The 19,053-nt window shown below is 55.4% G+C and overlaps 2 long non-coding RNA genes across 2 annotated transcripts in view; one reads left to right on the top strand and one right to left on the bottom strand.

Annotated features, from left to right (window-relative positions):
- Nucleotides 1-19,053, top strand: part of LOC130684976 (uncharacterized) — a 29,237-nt gene that overhangs the window by 3,578 nt on the left and 6,606 nt on the right. The window contains exon 2 of the long non-coding RNA XR_008999445.1: nt 18,476-18,665. This is a non-coding gene — a long non-coding RNA (uncharacterized LOC130684976). The remainder of the gene's footprint in view (nt 1-18,475; nt 18,666-19,053) is intronic.
- On the bottom strand, nt 176-7,154 carry LOC130684977 (uncharacterized). The gene is made up of 2 exons (XR_008999446.1): nt 7,067-7,154; nt 176-330 (listed from the first exon to the last, which is right to left on the bottom strand). It is a non-coding gene; the product is annotated as an uncharacterized LOC130684977 (long non-coding RNA).

Raw genomic sequence — 19,053 nt, 5'->3', positions numbered from 1 at the left:
AGAGGTTGCAAATGACTGATACTGATACACAAACTATTTTAAGCAAAAAGGGAATGTGCTGGCTTGTTTGCCTAAAAAGCACATGTGTCGGCTGGCTCCGGGCACGGCCAGGTCCGGGGGCTCAAATGACGCCGTCAGCTTGCACGTGCTCCCGCTCATAAGTGAGTGAACCCACCTCTCTTCCATCCATGCTCATCTCAGCTCATGTGTAAGGCAGCAGAGCATGAGGGTTTGGGGACTCCATGGGCTGGGTTCAGGTCCCGGCTCCACTTAACTGGCTGGGTGACATTAAACAAGTTGCTTGACCTCTCTGTGCCCATGTTTCCTCACCTGTAAAATGGAGATAACAATAGTACTGCCTCAGAGGTCCTGGTGAAAGGAAACCAGACTAGCCACACATCGTGCTTGGAATAGGGTCTGGCACAAAGTCGGCTCCCACCATGCCAACTATTATTGCTTCTGTCTCTGCGTCTTTTGAGATCGGCCCCGTACTTCCCTGTCGCAGAGAGCTTCCTCCATGTGACCCAAAGAAATGGCCACAGAAACCCCAATTTGCCTCATCCCCACAACTTCTGGTCCCAGAGAAAGACTTTTCTCTGTGTATACATGTAGCAAATCCCGGAGTAGACTCTGGTTCTGCTCTGGCCATGTGTCATTTCTGAGGCTGGGGACGGAGCGTTGTCATTGGCCAGCCTGCGTCATCTTCCCAACGTTAGGAAGCACCATGACCAACAGCCTCGCTTGGATCATATAGAAGTAGAAGAAGGCAGAGTCCTTACAAGATGGGATGCTGTGAGGACAGACTAACATATGTGCACTGTTCTGGGCGAGGTGCCGTTATGAAGGGGTGTGACAGGAAGAGGGGGGCCAGCCTCCTTCCCATGAGGAGTGACATCAAAGCAGAGAAGATGAGTCACACAGCAGTCCTGGAAGGCAGGCGCTATGGACTGAACGTGTGTGCCCCCCAAACTCATATGTGGGAATAATGAAGCCCCAGGTGATGCTATTAGGAGGTGGGGTCTTAGGTCTTGATGGTGGAGCCCTCATGAATGGGATTAGTGCCTTTAGAAAAGAGACCCCAGAGAGCTCCCTCAGCCCCTCTTCTGCCGTGTGAGGACACACAAGAAAGCCCATCTGTGAAACAGGAAGCAAGCTCGCGCCAAATACCAAATCTGTGGACACCTTGGTGTTGAACTTCCCAGCCTCCAGACCTGTGAGAAACAAATGCTTGTTGTTGAAGCCATTACCCCCCAGCCAATGGGATTTGTAACAGAAGGACACCTGAGAGTCTCTGCGATCTTCAGGAAAGAAGGGCTCACATCTGGTTGAGGGAATCAGCGCATCTTATGAGGAGCTGGTGTGAGCAGACCTGTGGGGTGTGGGTGGGGTGTTGGCTCATCTGCCAAATGGGAGTTGGAGCCCATTTAACATGAACAGTCGTGTTGGGGTGAGAGGCACCTATTTCGACAGTAAAAAAGTCATCTTGAAAGGTGAGGCGGGCAAGCTGAGCTAGCCACAGCCACAGAAAGGTGGGCCCAGGCCAAGAATCATCAAATCAGGGGACTGGAAAAGAAAACAGCTCTACGTAGATATTGAATTACCAAGATGGATAGCAGGGTATGCATGGTGTGGAAGAGGTGGTGAGTCAGATGCTGAGGTCATCTAGCAAGTCCTGGAGTTGTGAGCATCATCAGCCAGGATGGGAAGAGGCCAGGATAAGCAAATGGCCAGATGGCAAAGATTTTTAAAAGAAACCTTGATTCTTGATCACCAGTGCCTTCCAGAGACTTCTACACGACTCATGTAAACTCCAGTTAATCCAAGAAAAGTTGGCTTTCTAGAAGCAATTTTATATCCATGATAAGTATGCAACGATTCATTCATTCACTCATTCACTTACCATTTATTCCAGGCTTCAAAGATACAGATGAGTAAGACTTGACCCCTGACCCCAGGGAGCCCACCATCCGGGGCAGGCTGGAATTTGCTGGTCGTACACACAAACTAATAATCTGTTCTGTGGTTGGCTCCCCATTGGACTCCAGTCAATAAGTGTTCATTGACTGATTAACTGTATCTCTGTCCTCAGCCTCCACTTGGACTGAGAGACTTTAATGCAATAATTTCGATTAGGTACTGTTTTGAGCAGCATCTGGAAGCTGTCACAGGAAGGCAGGCAGAAGCTGAGATCCCTCCTCGCGCGAGAAGCCCCGGCTGCCACTGCAGAGGGCCGGTAAAGACCTGCTTCTGTCACAGGAAAAGTTAAATTTCATGTGTGGAGAACGAAGGGGGAGGATTATCCAGGGTGAAGGTCACCGCAGAAGCAGGTCCAAAGGGCCTGGGGAGCAGAGGGCTGAGGGTCAGGGAGGGTGGGCCCGGGGGGCGGCCATGGCCTGTGCTGAAGGAAACACTCCCAGGCAGAGACCAGAGGGAGGCCTTGGAGTCGAGGCAGGTGAGGAGCAGGTCACGGGCCGTGGGAAGGGGAAGGGATGAGGGGGAGAACTGGTCAGAGCGCTGTTGGGAGACGGAGATTTTGGTCGTTGACACCCCACCCATGAAGAGGGGGGATCTGCTGCGCCGCCCCTGCCCCTGGCCGGCCTGTGACTGTGTTGGCCAATAGAATATAGCAGAAGTGACGCTGCGCCATTGCAGGCCTGGCCTCTAAGGAGACTGGGGGCTTCCTCCTTGGTCTCCGGGGGCCCTGATCAGATCTGTCTTCATCCCTGGTCACCTGCAGTCCTGACTGGCCTGTCACCACCGAGATCCCAGCATCTCTCCAGTGAGCCCCCGTGGGTTGCCGCAGACCCCGGCACGGGTGAGCTCTCCACCCCCCACCTCCCCCCGGCCTCTCTGAGCTGCTGACCTTTTCTGCTATGGAACATTTTACTTCTAAAACTCTTTCCAGGGGTGATTTCTGGCATCCTGACTGAGAGCCCATCCATTCTGCACTTGCATTTGAACCCACTTCGATGCCTTCTCCACCCCCTTAGCCCCCGTGAACAAGTATCTCCAGGGGGACCAGGGCAGGATCCCCTGGATCAGTCCTGGTGCCAGCATTTCGGAGGTGATAACAGGCCACAGGCTTGCCCTATGTCTTCTGGCGTCCCATCTGGTTGCCCACAAGGGAAGCAGCCCTTGAATTCCAGCTGTCCCAATGGCTACTGCACACATCACCCTCCTTCTGCTCTTCTCTTCTTTCTCTGTTGATTCATATTCTGGATCTTTCCCCAGAGAGCCTGATCCTTCCATGGGGCCCTATATCTTCAGTGTTGACTACTGTAGAAGTAGGCAAAGCCGCGGCGTGATGGGGGGATTGAGGAGGGAGGTGAATGAGGCAGAATGGCGCCTCCCCAGCTGCGTGCTTCCCCGTCGCCCCCTCCCTCCATCTTCTCCTCCAGCAGCTGCTCAGTGGGAGACGGAGGGCTAACAGGCTCCATCACACAGCTCGTCGTTTTTCTGACTGCCAGCCAGGAGTACGAAGCCACTGCGTCCCTCCACTGTACATATAGGGGAACTAAGGCTCAGAGGGAGTTCACCGTGTCCAAGGTCAGAAGGCTCATCATGAGGCAACCAGCTCTCCGAACTCCCCGTGCAGTTCATTTTAACTGTCTTTCCAGGTCCAACAAAGTCATGCATCACACCTCAGTGACACTGAGGAAGGCCCACAGTGACACGGAGGATGAATAGTTTACAGAGGGCCAGATTCTGAACTCAGTTCAGATGAATGAAGTGCAATTAATCTTGTTCTCAAGAAATTAACATCCTATGGGAAAGGAGATGTTAATTCAGCCTATCAAAAAATGTCTTATTAAGCACCGACTATGTATCAGAATATATTAAGACCCGTGAAGAATATGAAAATGAGTGAAACATGGTCTCTGACCTGGAGCATACGATTAGCAAAAGAGATAAGATTTGTACAAGGGAAGATATAACTAGCAGTTAAAAACCAGAACACAGTAATGAACGTGGCTTCCAGGGAGTAAATGCCAGGAGAGGTGAAGAGGATGGGGGACGTATCCATACATCCCACAGCCTCGCATCCCCATTGCAGAGAAGCATCCCACGGGCCAGTAGGGAGACATGTGCAAGATGCTCACGACAGCCCGGTTTCTAGTGCCTGGGAAGCAGCCTAGCAGTGGATGGTCGGTGCGGTACATGTGCATGCACAGCATGGAACACTATGTTGTCCATCATGAGTATACATGATGGCACAGGCCTTAAATAACTGCCATTGAGTGAACAAAGAAACTGAGATTTGGCACATGAAACCAACTCTGTAAATTAACAACACACATATGAAGTAATACCATGAATCTTTTTTCAAGAATACACATAGATGTCAGTCAGCATATGAAAGGCAGACTGGAAGAACACGCTAAAGCATCTATGGTGACTGAGCTAACAGGAGGGTGGAGAATAACAAAATACAATAAATGAAACAGAGGCCTTGCATAGACAAGTGGCTTAAGGAATATGATTAGTTCTGTGCATCCAAGGGGCAAAAATGAAGTTATTTAAGAGAAATAACTGCTGTCATTTCTGTCCTGTTTGGGGAGGTCAGGCAGGGAGCTCCATAGGCAGATGGACCCTGACCAGTCAGCCACCACATCACACTTCCTTGCCAACCCTACATTCAACATCTGCCAGTTTTGGATTCCGGGGACTCAGCCGGATTCCCTCCCCTGCACGCGGGTGCCCAGGATCAGCCACTGGAAGCCTCCTCTTCTTCATCCGCAAACCACCCCACCGCCCTGCCCCAGGGGCTCCTGCTCATCGCCTGCACAGCACCCTGTCTTCTCACCTCTCAGCTCAGCCCTTCAACAAGGAGAAAACGAGGCTGGACTGCTTACATACTTACTGACTTTGAGATGAGACAAACCTGAGTTTGAATCCAGACTCCAGCAGCTTATTGTCTGAACTTGGGCAAATGACCCAAGCTCTCTGAGCGTCACCTCTCCGATCAGTAAAGCAGGCATAACTACTTTTCTCACAGTGGTGTTGGGAGGATCAAATTAGAAAATATGTAAACCACAAAACAATGGTAGTGTGTTGGTGAAACCCTGGGCTCGGGAAGGGGCCCGCAGCAGTGGGGCTGGGTCCTCATTCCAGCTCAGACACGGATCTGTGGTGCGATGCTGGCGCCCCTCACTCTTCACTCCCGGTCCTGCTCCCAAATCCTGTTTTCACCCATTCCTGGGCTCTGCTTAGGCAGAATCTGCTCTTAACCACCAGACCTCCCAAGTTCTATGACCTTGGCGATCCTACAGATTAAGGCCACAGAGCTGCTCAGTCCTCAAATTACAGTTTCTCCTTCCCCTAGGCCGCTTACCACCCTTGGGTGCTCAAGAAGAAAGCCTATCACTGTAATCCAAGGCCCCTTTTCTCCTTAAAATGTGGGAGGGAGTTGAGCCTAGTGAAGGCTCGTGTCTAAATCTGACTTCTCCTTCTGCGGTACTATTTGTGATGGAAACTCCAAAGCGATTTATCAGAGTAATGATTTCTGATTCTAGGGCATCGTGGTGACTGATGGCGGGGCTACCTGGAGCTTGTCTTCCTGGCTTGCTTTTTCACTAAAGAGCAATTGTGCAGAGAGGGGGTGGGTGGGGGTGGCTAAGGGCTTTGATGTGAAGTGAGAGTCACAGCTCAGCTTGTTGCCAACCCTGGGGCGGGAGAGGAAGAGAGGGGTGCAAAATAAGTCAGCTGAGATGGCTCATAGAGAAAATTCAAAATCTGTGCATTTCAGTGGGTTGTTTCATCTGAATGCCTCTGACGTTACCCACTCCAGGCAAAAACATCCCCCACTGCAACAGGGAACGACATGATGATAAATGTTGCCTGAGCATTAGCAGAGAGGTAGATCAGGAGGAGGTCGTTCTATATCACTCTCAAGGACAGAGCAAGAGAAAATATGGCTGAGCTGCTGCAAGATGCATTAAGGGAGGCTTGAGAAAGATACTAGTCCAGCCAGAGAGAAGCACTCAGGATGCGATTCATCTTCCAAGGAAACATTCTGAACATCAGCGCCTTTTGGGGATGAAGGAAGAACGTTTCTGCCACGATAGGGATGGGGTTCGATAATTTTTGTTGTGCAGCTTTCTAGAAGCTTAGGATAGCAAGGAGGTGGGAGAAGTGGGGGCAGTAGAGGTTAGGTTCTGATGTGTCCTCTGATCACCCTGACCTTGTGACTGGCAGCTCAACACAAGGCAATGAACAAACTTGCAAAGGTCTTCGCACCTCCAACCAAGCTCTTGTGTTAGGATTGAATTAAGAGATGTTGGGGGTCAAAGAGTGCATCCCCCTAATTCATGTCCACCCAGAACCTCAGACTATGACTTATTTGGAAATAAGGTCTCTGCAGATGTCATTAATTAAGGATCTCAAAATGACATCATCCTGGATTTAGGGTGGGTCCTACATCCAATGACTGATGTCCATATAACAAGGGGGGAAGACATACAGGGAAGCCATGTGTGGACAGAGGCAGGGATTGGAGTGATGCGTCTACAAGCCAAGGAATGCCAGCAGCCACCAGAAGCCAGGAGAGAGGAGCTTCCAGAAGGAACCAACTCTGCCGACACCTTGATGTCTGAACTTCTGCCCTCCAGAACCATGAGAGAGTAAATGTCTGTTTTTAAGCTCCCAGGAACTGTTTTGTCAATCCCAGGAAACAAAGGCAAGGGAGTGGTGCAGAAGGCTTCCAGAGGTGCCCCCAGAGAGCTCCACCGTCTCCGGGAGCATCACCTGCTTCACAGCTCAGACTTCAATGTCTGCAGCACCTCTCAGTGGAGCATCTTCAGAGATTAGAGGTTCTGCTATGTAGCCCCCCGGGTCCTGTGGCCTCATCCTCATACCCATCCTGCGCACATACAAGCCCACCGCAAATGGCCACCTGCACCCACTCAGTGGGGGCTTCGGGACAAGCTGAGACAGCCCCCCTCTCTATGTCACACATCTACTCATGTCTTCCGGCCTAAATTTGCTTGGTCCTCCCCCAGACCAACTCCTCCAAGGCTCAGCATATGAGATGAGGCCAGACAGAGACTGTCCACCTCAGATCCCTTACCCATTTACACCAGAAGCCACTTCTCCTCTCAGGCAGGCCGCCAGCCACAGGAGACACCCAGCGCTCTCTCTGGTCTGGAGGAAGCTGGGACCCCATGGGTGCAAGGTTAAGGGTGGTGAAAACCAGTAGAAGTCAATAGCCCATAATGCACAACGGGGACTTCAGAGAACCCCCAAAACATGGCATCCCATGAGGAGAGGCATTCTTTTATCCACTGTTCCCAGTTCCTCCCCTGTAAAGATACCTGGGAAAGATCCTCTCCTTTAAATGTGCGTATGTGATGTTTGGGAAGAACACTGAAAGCAGACGAAGGGCCCACTGCTGGGGCCTCTGTAATGGGCGCTCCATGATGTGCTGGCACCTAGGAACACGCCTGGGCCTCCTGCAGCCGTCCCCCCCGCCCCCCACACCCTAGGCCTTCTTGGTGGACACTTCGCCTCTGTGAAAGCAGTGCCTAGCCCCCTACGGGAGCCTCTTGAATGTGTCACATTCTCAGAGCTGCTTGCCTCTCCTCAGAGCTGTGGAGGCTGGCAACTCAAGGCTCCGTCTTCTCTGTCCGCCTGGGTGGGCTTCCGGCTCCGCTACCGCCTGGGGGGCCAGGAGGAGAGGGTGGGCAGCTGTGCTCTCTGCCCCCAGGCCTGGTTTGGGCTCGGGAGAGGGGGGCCTAGGCCGTGCTGTTGAGGGAACTGAGGGTGAAGGGCCAGTGGATGGGGAGGGGGCAGAGGGACACGTCCTTGAATGGCTGACTCCCCAGGGGCAGAAGGCCAAGCAGACCTTGACAGACACACCCTGGGAGATGCGGGCTGCCAGGCGCAGAGGGAGAAGGGAGAGGCCAGACTCAGGAAAGGACGGGGTCATGGTCACGGCAACCGTGTGCTTCATGGGAAATCTGCTTCACTGTCCCTGCCCACCCCCAGCCAAGCGTTCGCCAGACGGGGCGTCGCAATGCCTGGATCGGGACTATGGCCACCAGGAACGTGGCTGTCTTCCCCCCACCCACAGCTGGTCAGAGCCTGTGCCGGACTCGAACCCTGTCCTCTTCCATCCCAGCCCAGTGCCCCTTCCTCCACCGGAGCCCAGACTGACTGATCAGGGGAGACTGTGAGCACGGGGGACCCTGCAGCCCCTTGGCTCTCCTCCTGCCTCCCCCTGGCTCCCTAAGCACAGCTGACCTCTCGGCAAGAAAGGCCTGCTCCGAGAGCCCAAGGGCGGCCCCTTCCTTGGTGCCTGGGCTGTGCCAAGGGCCTGCCGGGTGGCCATCACTGAAGCTCACTTGGAGGAGTATGGCAGCTGTTTGGTTTTGAAAACATGCAAAGATGTCTTCAGAAGCCCCATGATTGTCAAGGGAAGGGATTCTAGTGCCCAAGGCAAGGGGTTAGCAGAAAGGCCGAGGGCTGTGCAGAATGGCTGGGCATGCGTGGGTCTTACTGGCGCCAAGGGGAGCTGGTTCTAGGGCAGGTGCATCAGCCTTCACTTGGGAGGGGGCCTTGCAGTCAGGACCCACTTTTGCTAATTACTAATAAGCGCCTTTTGTTCTTAATGAACAGTCTGTTTTCCGCCTCCGACTGGGTTCCGCCTCCTGCTTTCTAGGAACGGAGCAGGCAAGGGTCAGGAGGTGGGAGCAGGAGGGACAGCCACCCCTCGCCTCCCCCAGGCCCTCTCAGCACAGAGCCTGGGAGCCTGGGGCTCTGGACTCCCTTGGCTTCGTTTGGGAGGCGTGGGGACCTTGAAGCCTCCAGGACAAGAAAGTGAGGAAAGTGGGTAGTGGATGGAGTAAGTCACCTGGTAAGGAAGGAGAAGCAGGGGGTGCCAGTCCCCCCAGAAAGCAGGTCCTGGAGCCTGGCCCTGGCTCACCTACCCGAGCGGCACCTCTCGGCTGTTCCCTCGTGGCTGCCCATGTTCCCTCCCCCTTCCCAGGAGAATGCTGGGACTGGCTCAACATTTTATCCTGAGCTATTTTGAGGGGAAAAGAGGGGGGCTGAAGCTGGTGTTGGAGCCAAGTCACTCCCTTCTCTCTGGTTCCCACCATCCCCTCCCCCACCTGTGTTTTGGGGTTGCCAAGGAAACCGCACTGCCTGTCGGCAGCTTCTGTTTTGTTGCTGTCAAGCCCAGGAAAGTTTCTGAGGCCAATTCAGTGGGAGCCCAAGTTGGTGGGCAAAGAGAGACCGCTCCCTCTTGAAGCCTCCCGCACGATGCCCTCCCACACAGCTGTGCACACACGCGCACACACACGTGGACAGACTGGTACCGCCCCGCCCCCACACACACCAGCAGCTCCAATCGCCCAGCTGAACCTGATGGGAGGAGAGAAAATGAAACACCAACAGGGAAAAAATCCTTCCTGCCTGCCCCTCAACAGAGCACCATGCCCAAAATGCCTTTATCCTCCTTTCCCGGAGCCCCGGAGCCTGCGAGGTTTGGGTGCCCCAGGCAACACGCCCACGCCCACAGCACCCTGCCACCCCACGTCCAGGAGAGCTGACAAGTCAGGCGAGCCGAGCAGATGAGTCTTGGGGAGCAGGACGAGGAACCACATAGACAAAGGATGGGAAGGAAGGACCCGGAAGCTCCCTAGCAGAGTCAGGGTGCTGTGTGACCTTGAGAAGGTCATCTAAATACCCAGCTCAGCGTCCCCATCTGTGAAAGGGGACACTAGCCTCAGCCTCTTTCCAAAAGTGAACTGAGATACTGAGACGGCAGAGATCGGCTTTAAAAAAAATTAAGAGCAACTGGTTAAAAAGTTGACTGCATTGTAGCTTTCTATAGCTCCCAGATCCCAGAGCTAAGGCTGATGTCTCCATAAAAAAGGAGCTCCCCGGTCTTCAGAGCGGCCCAGTCAAGGCACAGGCTGCTGTGTTGAATAGTGGGCTCTCTCCAGGACCGAGGCTGGGTGCCCGTGGGCAGGACCGATAAAAAGGAGCCTCCAGCTCTGAGTGGAGGATTATGGCCTCCGAGGTTCTGTTGGCAGGAAGAGGCTAAAGTCCATGGCTCAGGGTTTGCATAGAGCAGGCCCTGTCAGCACATGCCGGCCCAGGCAAGGGCCGAGGGCAGGGGGGGTCAACCCTTCCTTCCAAACGCTGGCATTCGCCAGTGCAGCCAGCCCAGCCTTCCCACTGATCACTGCTAGTCCTGGAGGGCTCGAGTGGATTGAAGAGCAGATGCCCAAGGACCATTCCAACGGGAGATTTCTAGGTGTAAGAATCAGAGGGGCTAGTGCAGCCAGCTTGGGGTGGAGGCCATCTGGAAGGCCAACTTCTGCTTGAAATGAAGGACCATGTCCCTTTGAGAACCAGCTAAGAAAGCAGCCTTGTTTTCTCAGAGATGAGGGACTGCAGAGAGGCAATATCTCTGGCCAGGAGAGGAGAGGGTCAGCGTCAGAAGAAAGCAAAGCAGAGGCAATACTGTGAGCTCCTTAGGGTCGGGGAGAGTGCCAGGCTCCTGGAATCTGGGCTCCTGAGAACGGTCACACCACCTGTGTGCTGCACAAGGGTTCCCCATGCAGCAGGCAAAACGGGGCTGAAATCCAGGCACACTCTGCTAGCCGAACAGTACATCCTTCAGGATGGACGCTGCCTGGAGGAAGAGCCTTTTGCTAAATCGCCCCCAGGAGCAGCAGCAGCCCTTCTCTGCTCCACCCCCACATCGGCCTCCTGTGCTCTTCCTCAAGTACAAGGCTCCCCGTGACGCCCCTCACTTCAACTCTTCAAAGGCTGCTCACTGCCTAAGGGGGAGAATGGCAAATTCCTCAGCATAGTTGACAAGGCCCTTCCTCATGAACCTCTGCCCCTCCCGGTCTTATCCACCCCCTTCCTGGGCATCCCACTGTACTCCGGCTGCTTCACCTGCCCGCCTTTCCCTAAACTCTGCGCTCTGCCCTTCCCAGCTTCCCCAGGCTCTTCCCAGCCTCGACCAGACAGGGAACTTGATTGCCAATAACAGACACCAACGCCCGCTAGCGTAAGCAGATAAGGAGTATCTGGAAATTGAAATTCCGGCGGCTCAGAAGTTGCTGGGCGAGCTGAACCAGCAGCTCCTGCCACAGGCGGGAGCCAGGCGAGGCTGGATGGCAGAGAGCACCCTGAGGTCAGTGACAGGGGGCGTCTGGTTAGGGCCGGGTGCTGGTTCTGCCCCCTCCCGCCCGCACCGCCACCCCCCCACCCCCAGACCAGATATCTGCTGCTGAGACTCTAGACTGAGCCGCCATTGCTGTGGATGACTGCCAACTGCCCCTGGCCCTCCTGCCATTCTCTGTCTCAAAGACCCCAATGGGGGCACCAGATTGGCTGAGCTAAGGTCCCCTGGGTACCCTCTCTCCACTCCTCTGCCATGCCTGTGCTGCAGGGGCAGCAGGGAGACAAAGCACCCCGCCTCTCAGCACGTGGAGTACAACGTGGCATCCCACTCCACTGAGACCCACGTGATGGGGCATTCCCTGTGAAATCAGAAGGGTGCTCAGATCCGGGGCCGTCAAACAGGACAAACGTCCACTTCACAGTCCCTTGTCTGCCTCCTCAATTCACGGTCATTCCTCAAAGGTCGCCTCTCTAAAACCTCCTCCTACCCAGGGAAGCTCAGATGCCTCCTCTGTGATCCCACAGCACGGGGTACAAACCTCCACCTCTTCCTATTTTATGAAAACTGTTTCAGATTTGTCCTCTCTCCAGCTCACAAGTTCCTTTGCATCTTAGAGTGAGGTGTTCTCATCCATGACCTCTTGTCTGTATCCTCTGTCCCCACCCCAGTGGGTGGCCTTCCTGGGAACTCAGTAAGTTTACAAGTGAATGACTGAATGCGTGGGTGTAACCCCAAGATGGCTCACTTGGTAGAAGACCAGCTTATAGCCAGTTAAAGGCCTTGCTGGGTGTGAATGGGGTGCTTGCTGCAGAGAAGGAGTGCCGGGGGTCTGAGAGCCAAGCTGCGTTCCCATGCTCACAGGTGTCTGACTGAGAGAAAAGCCTGTTGGCAAGCCGGCTGTGAAGGTCCACCTTCCTAGAGGTACCCCGAGAGGGGCCTGCGGGGCTGTGCGGCCAGCTGCCACCACGAGGCCTTAGTTGCTGTCAATCTGGAGTCGCGTGGGTTGAGATGAAAACGCCTTGCAGTCATTAGGCCCCGTTGTGAAGGCGATTATCCGAGGTCCTGTTGCACACACCTGGGCCAGGAGTAGGCTGGAAGTGCCCCGAGAGGCCCCGCAGGGGAGGAGAGTGGGGGAGAAGCATCTGGGAAGATACGAGAAGGTAGCAAGAGCTGCTTAAAATAGACGAGAAGACAGAAAAGAGAAGGAAAGGAGGAGGAGCCTGAGAGAGCAGAGGCGGGACAAAGGGCCGGAGAGGGGAGGATGGAGCAGAGGTGAGGCCAGGGGAGCATAAACGCTGAAGGGGAAAGAGGAGGCCTGGGCTGGAGCTCCCTGCGGCCCAGCCAAGGAGGCCGGGAAGGCGGCTCAGGCAAGAGTGGGTGCCCATTTATTGGTGCCTGCCACGGGCCAGGAGCTGGGCTAAGGTGTCACAGAGATTCAGGTACATAGTTGTATATAAAGATATGCAAACCCCTTGCCTTCCAGGCCTTCCAGCGCAGTGAGGCAAACACAAAAACGGAGATTCAAAAAATTGCTTGGTAGATGTGTAGATACACATGAGAAAAAGAGGGAAGGTTGTGTCTATGAGAACATACAGGGCATTTCTCCTGGCCTGGGCGCAGCTGAAGGGTGAGTTAGCCAAGGAAAGGGAGGTAAAAGGGGGTTCCTGCCAGGCAAACAGCCTGAGCAGACACACGGGGCATGGGCCAAAGCGGCAGGCAGGGGCATGAGAGGGGCCAGGTGCAAGGTGTGCCAGCCTAAGGAGTGCGCACCTGCCAGCGCCGGGAGGCCACTGACAGGCTTTCTCGGGCCATGGCACCGTAAGATTTGCATTTTAGGATCGTCATCTTAACTATAGTGTGAGGGGGAATTTATCTGCAGGGAGATAGTCTGGGGGACCGATTAGGAATTGACTGTAATTGTGGATGTGAAAGAGGGTGGTGCCTTGCCTGTGGTGGGGACAGAGGACAGTTAGCAGGCGGGCCGGGAGGAGATGTGTTTGGCACAAGTCGAGTTTGGAATGTTTGTAAACCATCCCAGGGCACATGCATCGAACAGGCATTTGAACATAAGCATCTGAAACTAAAGGGACACGATTTGGGCTTCATCAGTGTGAAGATAATAGTCTAGTAAATGAGAGTGGATGAGCTCTCCCCAGAAGAAAATCTACATAGCCAAGCAGGGGACCCAGGCTGGGACTCAGACACTCCAGTGTTTGAGGGGTGCTGAGAGGGAGAACCCTAAGAAAGAGAATGCAAAGGGAAAGTCAGAGAAGGGGGAAGAGAACCAGAGGAGATTTGGGGGCATAGGCCAAGGGACAGACCATATCGAGGAGGAGACGGTGGGGTCAGAAGTGCTTTGATGTCCATGGTTCGGGTTCGTTTTCAGGAGCTAGCAGGCTTGCCTGGATGGGATATGCTTGGAAAACTCACCGTGTCTGGAAGTTGCCTGAAAATGCAAACCGACTTCATCACATCCCTGCTTTAACCCTTTCCGTGGCTTCCTGTTGCCTCTAGGGCCCGTCCAAGCTCCACGGCATGGCATCCGCAGGCCCTCTGAACCCCAGCCCGTCTCTGCTCACATACCTCACCCTGCCTCGGCCGTGGAGGCTGCTCGGATCCCCCACTAGGCTGGAGTAGTCCTTTCCCACATTCCCCAGCTGCATCAGTTCCCACTCCACCGGGCTGCCCCGCCACCCGTCCCCCTGGGGAGCCCTCGGCCATCTGGTAGACGCAGCTCAAGAGCAACCTGGTGTCCTTCCTGGCCACCCTCGCCACCCCCACAGGCTGAACTGACCTCTCCCCGCTTTGGGCGCCCATGACACCCCCAGTTTGTCTCTGTCACAGCACTCTTACACTTTGCTCTCCTCTGCTGCCCCACCAGCCACCTGCCCTGGGACTACAAGTCCCCTGAGGACAAGATCAGTGCCTCACTCATCTCTAAGTCCCCAGTGCCTGGCAGGCTCAGCAAATGCTCTATGGGTTCCTGAATCCCAGGTGGCCCAGTAAAGGGCTAGGGGCCCCAGACTGGCTGTCCCAAGGTCTCCAGTAACAAGGGTGCCCAGACTGCTCTGGGTCTCCAGGGGCGCCCCAGCAGGAGCCCTGCCCCACTTGCCCACGTGTCCTAACTGAGCAGCCGGAGCAGCCGCAGGCCTCGCCAGCCCTGCCCACTCGCTGGCTCACCTGCCCGCATCGCCGGCCAGATTCCCTCTCCGCAGTCAGCAGGGAGCCCTCAGCAGAGCCCATTACTTAACGGTCAGTGGCCCGGACCCCCACGACCCCCACGAGCCCACGGACGGACGCTGTTTGGAGCCCGGCCCCAATTCCTGTAAATGGAAAGCGATTTGCGCTCCTTCCCAGGATGAATCGTTTTGTTTTAATGGCCCGTCCTCTTGCTGGCACTGGCGCTGCCGCGGCTGCTTGCTTTGCCTTTTGGCCGTCTGTTGGCACGATGCTCTTCCAGGCCCTGCTAGTCACCAGGAAGAGAGGGGCAAGAAGGAGGAAGAACAGGGAGCCCCCGGAGGGAGCAGGGTGATGGGCAGCCATGAGCCTAAGTTAAGGAAAATGACATGATTGTCCTTCTGGAACCCAAGGACAAAGGTCTCACGCAGGCGAAGAGCAGCTCCCACTGTGTGGCCCCCTGGGAGGCTCCTGGGACCGGAGGGCTGACGTGAGGGGCGCATCCAGCACCGCCCATCCCCAGGGAGAGCAGACCGGCCTGGAGCTCCTCCGAGCTGGGCTAGCTGGGTGGCCTGGGGACCGCAGGAAGAGGGGCTCGTTATGAACAGGGAAACTGCAGGACCCAGCAGCCATCCCCTGAGTTTTGGTATTAAATGGGTGGCATGTAGGAGAAGCGATGCTCATTTTCCTTCTCAGGCAGCACATCCGGGAGACCAGGTGGGGCGGCAGCTATGTTGTCTTCCTGTTTACAGCAGGGCTCGTCCTGGGTCTGTAGAGAGCCCAGCCTGCCATCAGCAAACGGGAGAGCGCCCAGCCAGGCCCCTGCCCGGGGGGCGGCCACCAGGCCCCACAGGCTGCCCGGTGCCAAAGCTGGGGGCTCAGGTCCTGGTAGGAGTGGAAAGGAGGCATATGGACCAGAAGGGAGATTCTTTGCAAGGGAAGCAGGAAGACTGAACCACCCTGGCAAACACTGACCTCCCTCCCTGGCCAGCTGCCCAGTCAGGGTGCCCGCAGCACAGGGATGACTAGGTGACCTCTGGGGCACTCTTCCTGGCCAAGGATCCTTGGACTCCTAGAATTTCCAGGGGCTTCACGAACATGACCTGGGCGAGGAGGAGGAGGGTACCAGGGCCATCCCTCAGTCAGTAACCGGGGCTCTGGGAGAGGTTTCCTACATCCCAGCCCAGCCATGTCTGATTTGTGGGATCAACAGGAAACACCCATGATGACCTGACCCCATGCCCACCCTCCACCTGAAGCTGGCAGGCTGTCCTTGGTCCCTTTCTGCCCTCTCTCACCTCCTTTCCTCTTCACCTTGTGCAGCACGATGCCTGCCCCCCACACCACTCTTCCTGGGGCCCCCTACTCTGCATTGCCAAGCCTCCCGTATCTGGAATTTGCTGAGAATACACTCCTGGACCCTTCTGTGCTGCACCAGAGGAAGTTTCAGGCTGGTATTTGCATGGCAGGTTATCAACCTGCTGGGCAGCCAGCACCCAGGAGGCCGTGGGGGAGCGGCCAGGCCCTGCACCTCTCCATCCGCTCCCTCTCCTGCTGCTAGGGGCAAGTCCAAGGGCAGGGAGATGCGGGCCTCCTAGGAAGGGGAATCTCTCCAGGGGAAGGAAGGATAGGAGACCCACTCAGCAAATACGGACGTGTGCCAGGCACAGATGAGTACAGAGTAGGCGGAGGCCCTCTGTCGTGGAGCTCACACTCCACAGCTCGTTGGAGGTCAGGACTGGCCCAGGGCTGAGGGACAGTTCCCCAGCTCCCACCCAGGAAACTGAAGTGAGTAAGGAGTGAGCCAGGACTGGGCCCCAGGTCCCAGCCTCCCAGCCAGGAGAGGGAAGACGGGGCCCAGACCGTGACTCAGGCCCCGCACCCTTCCTGTCGGCAGCCAGGACCACCTGCCCGCTGGGGAGGGTAAGGAGTGCTACGTCCCCTCCTCCGCCTGCTCCCCTGCCTCCCTCCTGCCTCTGCACCCCCCCTCCTGTTTCCCCATCTTCCTCCTCCCAACCTGCTCCACAAGCCCCCAGCCGGCTCTTCGGCTCCATTCCTGGTTTGAAGTCTTGAGCCAATGCCTGGCCAAGAGGCCCTGATCACGGGTCCCTTGATGCAGCGACTCCAACACAGCCCTGGGGACAGAAACCCGCAGGGAATGTTGACCTGAGTTCCAAAGGTCCATATGGAGGAAAGGCAAGACTCGACCATCCAGATCCAACCACACAAGTGACGTGCGTGGAACCCGAGAGCCCGAGGTGGGTGGGGTGGGGGGTGCTACTCAGTGGATAGTAATCTTCCTTCCTCCCTTCCTCCCTTCCTTCGTTCCTTCCTTTCTCCCTTGGAAAGTATCTCCAACTCCAAAAATGATTAAAATGCCATATCAATCATTTATAACATCACTTATAGGAATAAGATTCACAGAAGTTCAAATTGTAGGAGTTCTGCTCCTCCCTTCTGGCTCCAGATCAGAAAGCTACACGTTACTCTGCCAGTAAGGGCTGGGGGCAATATCCCCTGGCATTCTCGCAGCCCCATTTAGGCTTGTAATTCAGATTGTCCTGCACCTGTGGGTGTCCTTGAGAAATGCGGATCTCAGTGAAAGTGTCTCATCTGCCGAGAATGCGGCTGAGATAAGGGGTGGACAAGGGGCCGCACCTTGATTCCCCACCCCTCTTCATCCTCCCGCTGTAGTTCCAGAGACCCCCTCCCTGTGCCTGTCCTGGCTCCTGGCACCTGCTCTCTGGCCCTGGCCTCCTGTCCCTTTCCTGCTCTTCATTTACTGCTAAGGGACCTCTGCCACCTGAATTCTTGGCACCTGCAGAGGTAGGCGTTGATTTGGACGAAGCCTTTATGTATTGCCATCGAGTTTAAAGATACCAGTGACAGCAAGCTTGAGCTGTAATGTGATACAAGCACTCCAGCCCACAAAACACACCAGCCTCCCAGAGGGATTCTGAGCACTTAAGTTCTTTTCTGTGCAGGCAACTGTTGCCCCCAATTCCAGGGAAAGTAAGACAAAGTGAAGCCAGCATTTGTTTGTGGAGGAAGGGTGACAAGGAGATGGGGCAGGGGTGCAATTATGCCAGAGGGTGGGCAAGAGCCCCTAACCCCTAGAAGTAATCCATAAATGCACCTTCTTCCAGTCTTAGAAACCACTTCTCATCACCCCAAATGGGCCAGGAGAGGAGGTGGACACACACAGGGGGCAGGAAGCAGCTCTCCATGCCAGTTTAGGGTGCTCCCAGGGCTTTGCCCAGCGCCTGGCAGACAGGGTGGAGAACCTCTCCTGTGCACCTCCTCACCTCCCAAGCTTCCCTGGGTCTCCTGCCCGCTCTGACCCTTCCACACCACCCCTCCCCACCCTCTTCAACACACACTTCTCCCCTTCCGGGCCTTACTCCTAAAAGCTGGAGGAGCATCTCTCTCAGAAGCTGGCCACGGGGTGGTCAGGGATACCCCTCCCTAGCAGCCGCCTTTGCCCGACTCAGCCAAGTCTTTCGGTTTCTGCCTTGGAGAGGCCCCATCCCGCTTTCTGCACCAGGGCCCCCGTGTTTATAACCCACCTGCCCCACAGTCAGCCTGCTGCTCTGGCTGACCAACTTGCTCTATTACCTGGTTCTTGGTCTCAACAGGAAGTGATCCGTCCATCCCTGGCCTGGGCTGCCTCCCCACCGTTGCCCACCCATCACCCTTGCAGGCCCTTCTGAAGCACTCCTGCCTGCCACACAGCCGGATGCCCCACTTCTCCTTTAGTCTATTTCTTCCTCCCCCTGCACAGTGTTTAGAAGCCTGCTTGCAGTCAGCCCAGCCGTTCTCTTCTGTATGCATGTAGCCCCTTGTCTGGCCTGTCTCACTATACAGCCAGACTGAATTATTCATCAGCAGAAGCGAGCAAGGGAACGCATGGCATAAAACCAGCAGCACAGGTTGGGTGACCTGTTTCGCTTATCGATGCATTGAGCTATTTTTCCAATCTGTTAAAACCCCACCAAATAGGAGTGATGGGCCAAGCTGAGAATTAGAGACAAAAGGGCTGTGCATTTGACCCCTGGCTTTGTTCCTCCCAAATTGGTATGTCTGGCAAAAACATTTGATTTCTCCAGGGCTCCCTACCCTGATAGAGAAAAATGGTGATTTTGTCCTCTGCCTTCCCAGGCATTGCAAGAGGACGTATAGCTCTTCTTCAGAAAGTGCTTTGGACGTTTCCCTGGAGGTTTTTGAAGGAAGAAGCAGCCTGATGATTTTGCTGTGCTCACTCCTCACAGTCCTGCCAGCCAGAAGCAAGGTTCCTAAGCAGTCAAAACCACGTGCACCCCCTGAGCAGAACGCAGGACATAGGGATAAAGTAAGTAGCCTTCAGGGGGCTCCATGGTGGGGACATATGACCTCTGGCCTCAGGAAATTCCCAGTCTGGGTGGGTGGACAGGTTCAGAGAAGGATACAGTCACAAAACAAAGTGGTAAATGACACAGGTACCCAGGCACAGCAGGTCAGATGTGCCGAAGCCTCTTCCGTGGAGAATGGGCAGGGCAGTGATGCGGACAGATGCAGAGGGGAGGGCCCAGCTCCGCTCTGCTGGCCCGGACTGCCCCTGGGTACTGCCCCCCAGCCCAGTCTGGCCTTACCAATAAGAACCCACAATAGCTCTCCCCCAGGCCTCAGTTCTCCTCCCCCAAGGGAACAGATGAATACTCCTGACAACAGCCTTAGACCAATGATCCCTGCTTTCTGAG

This window comes from Manis pentadactyla, chromosome 9 (assembly GCF_030020395.1).
Source record: "Manis pentadactyla isolate mManPen7 chromosome 9, mManPen7.hap1, whole genome shotgun sequence".
Classification (NCBI taxonomy): domain Eukaryota; kingdom Metazoa; phylum Chordata; class Mammalia; order Pholidota; family Manidae; genus Manis; species Manis pentadactyla.
Note: the sequence above shows the minus strand (reverse complement) of the source record. Positions and strands in the feature narration are given on the sequence as shown.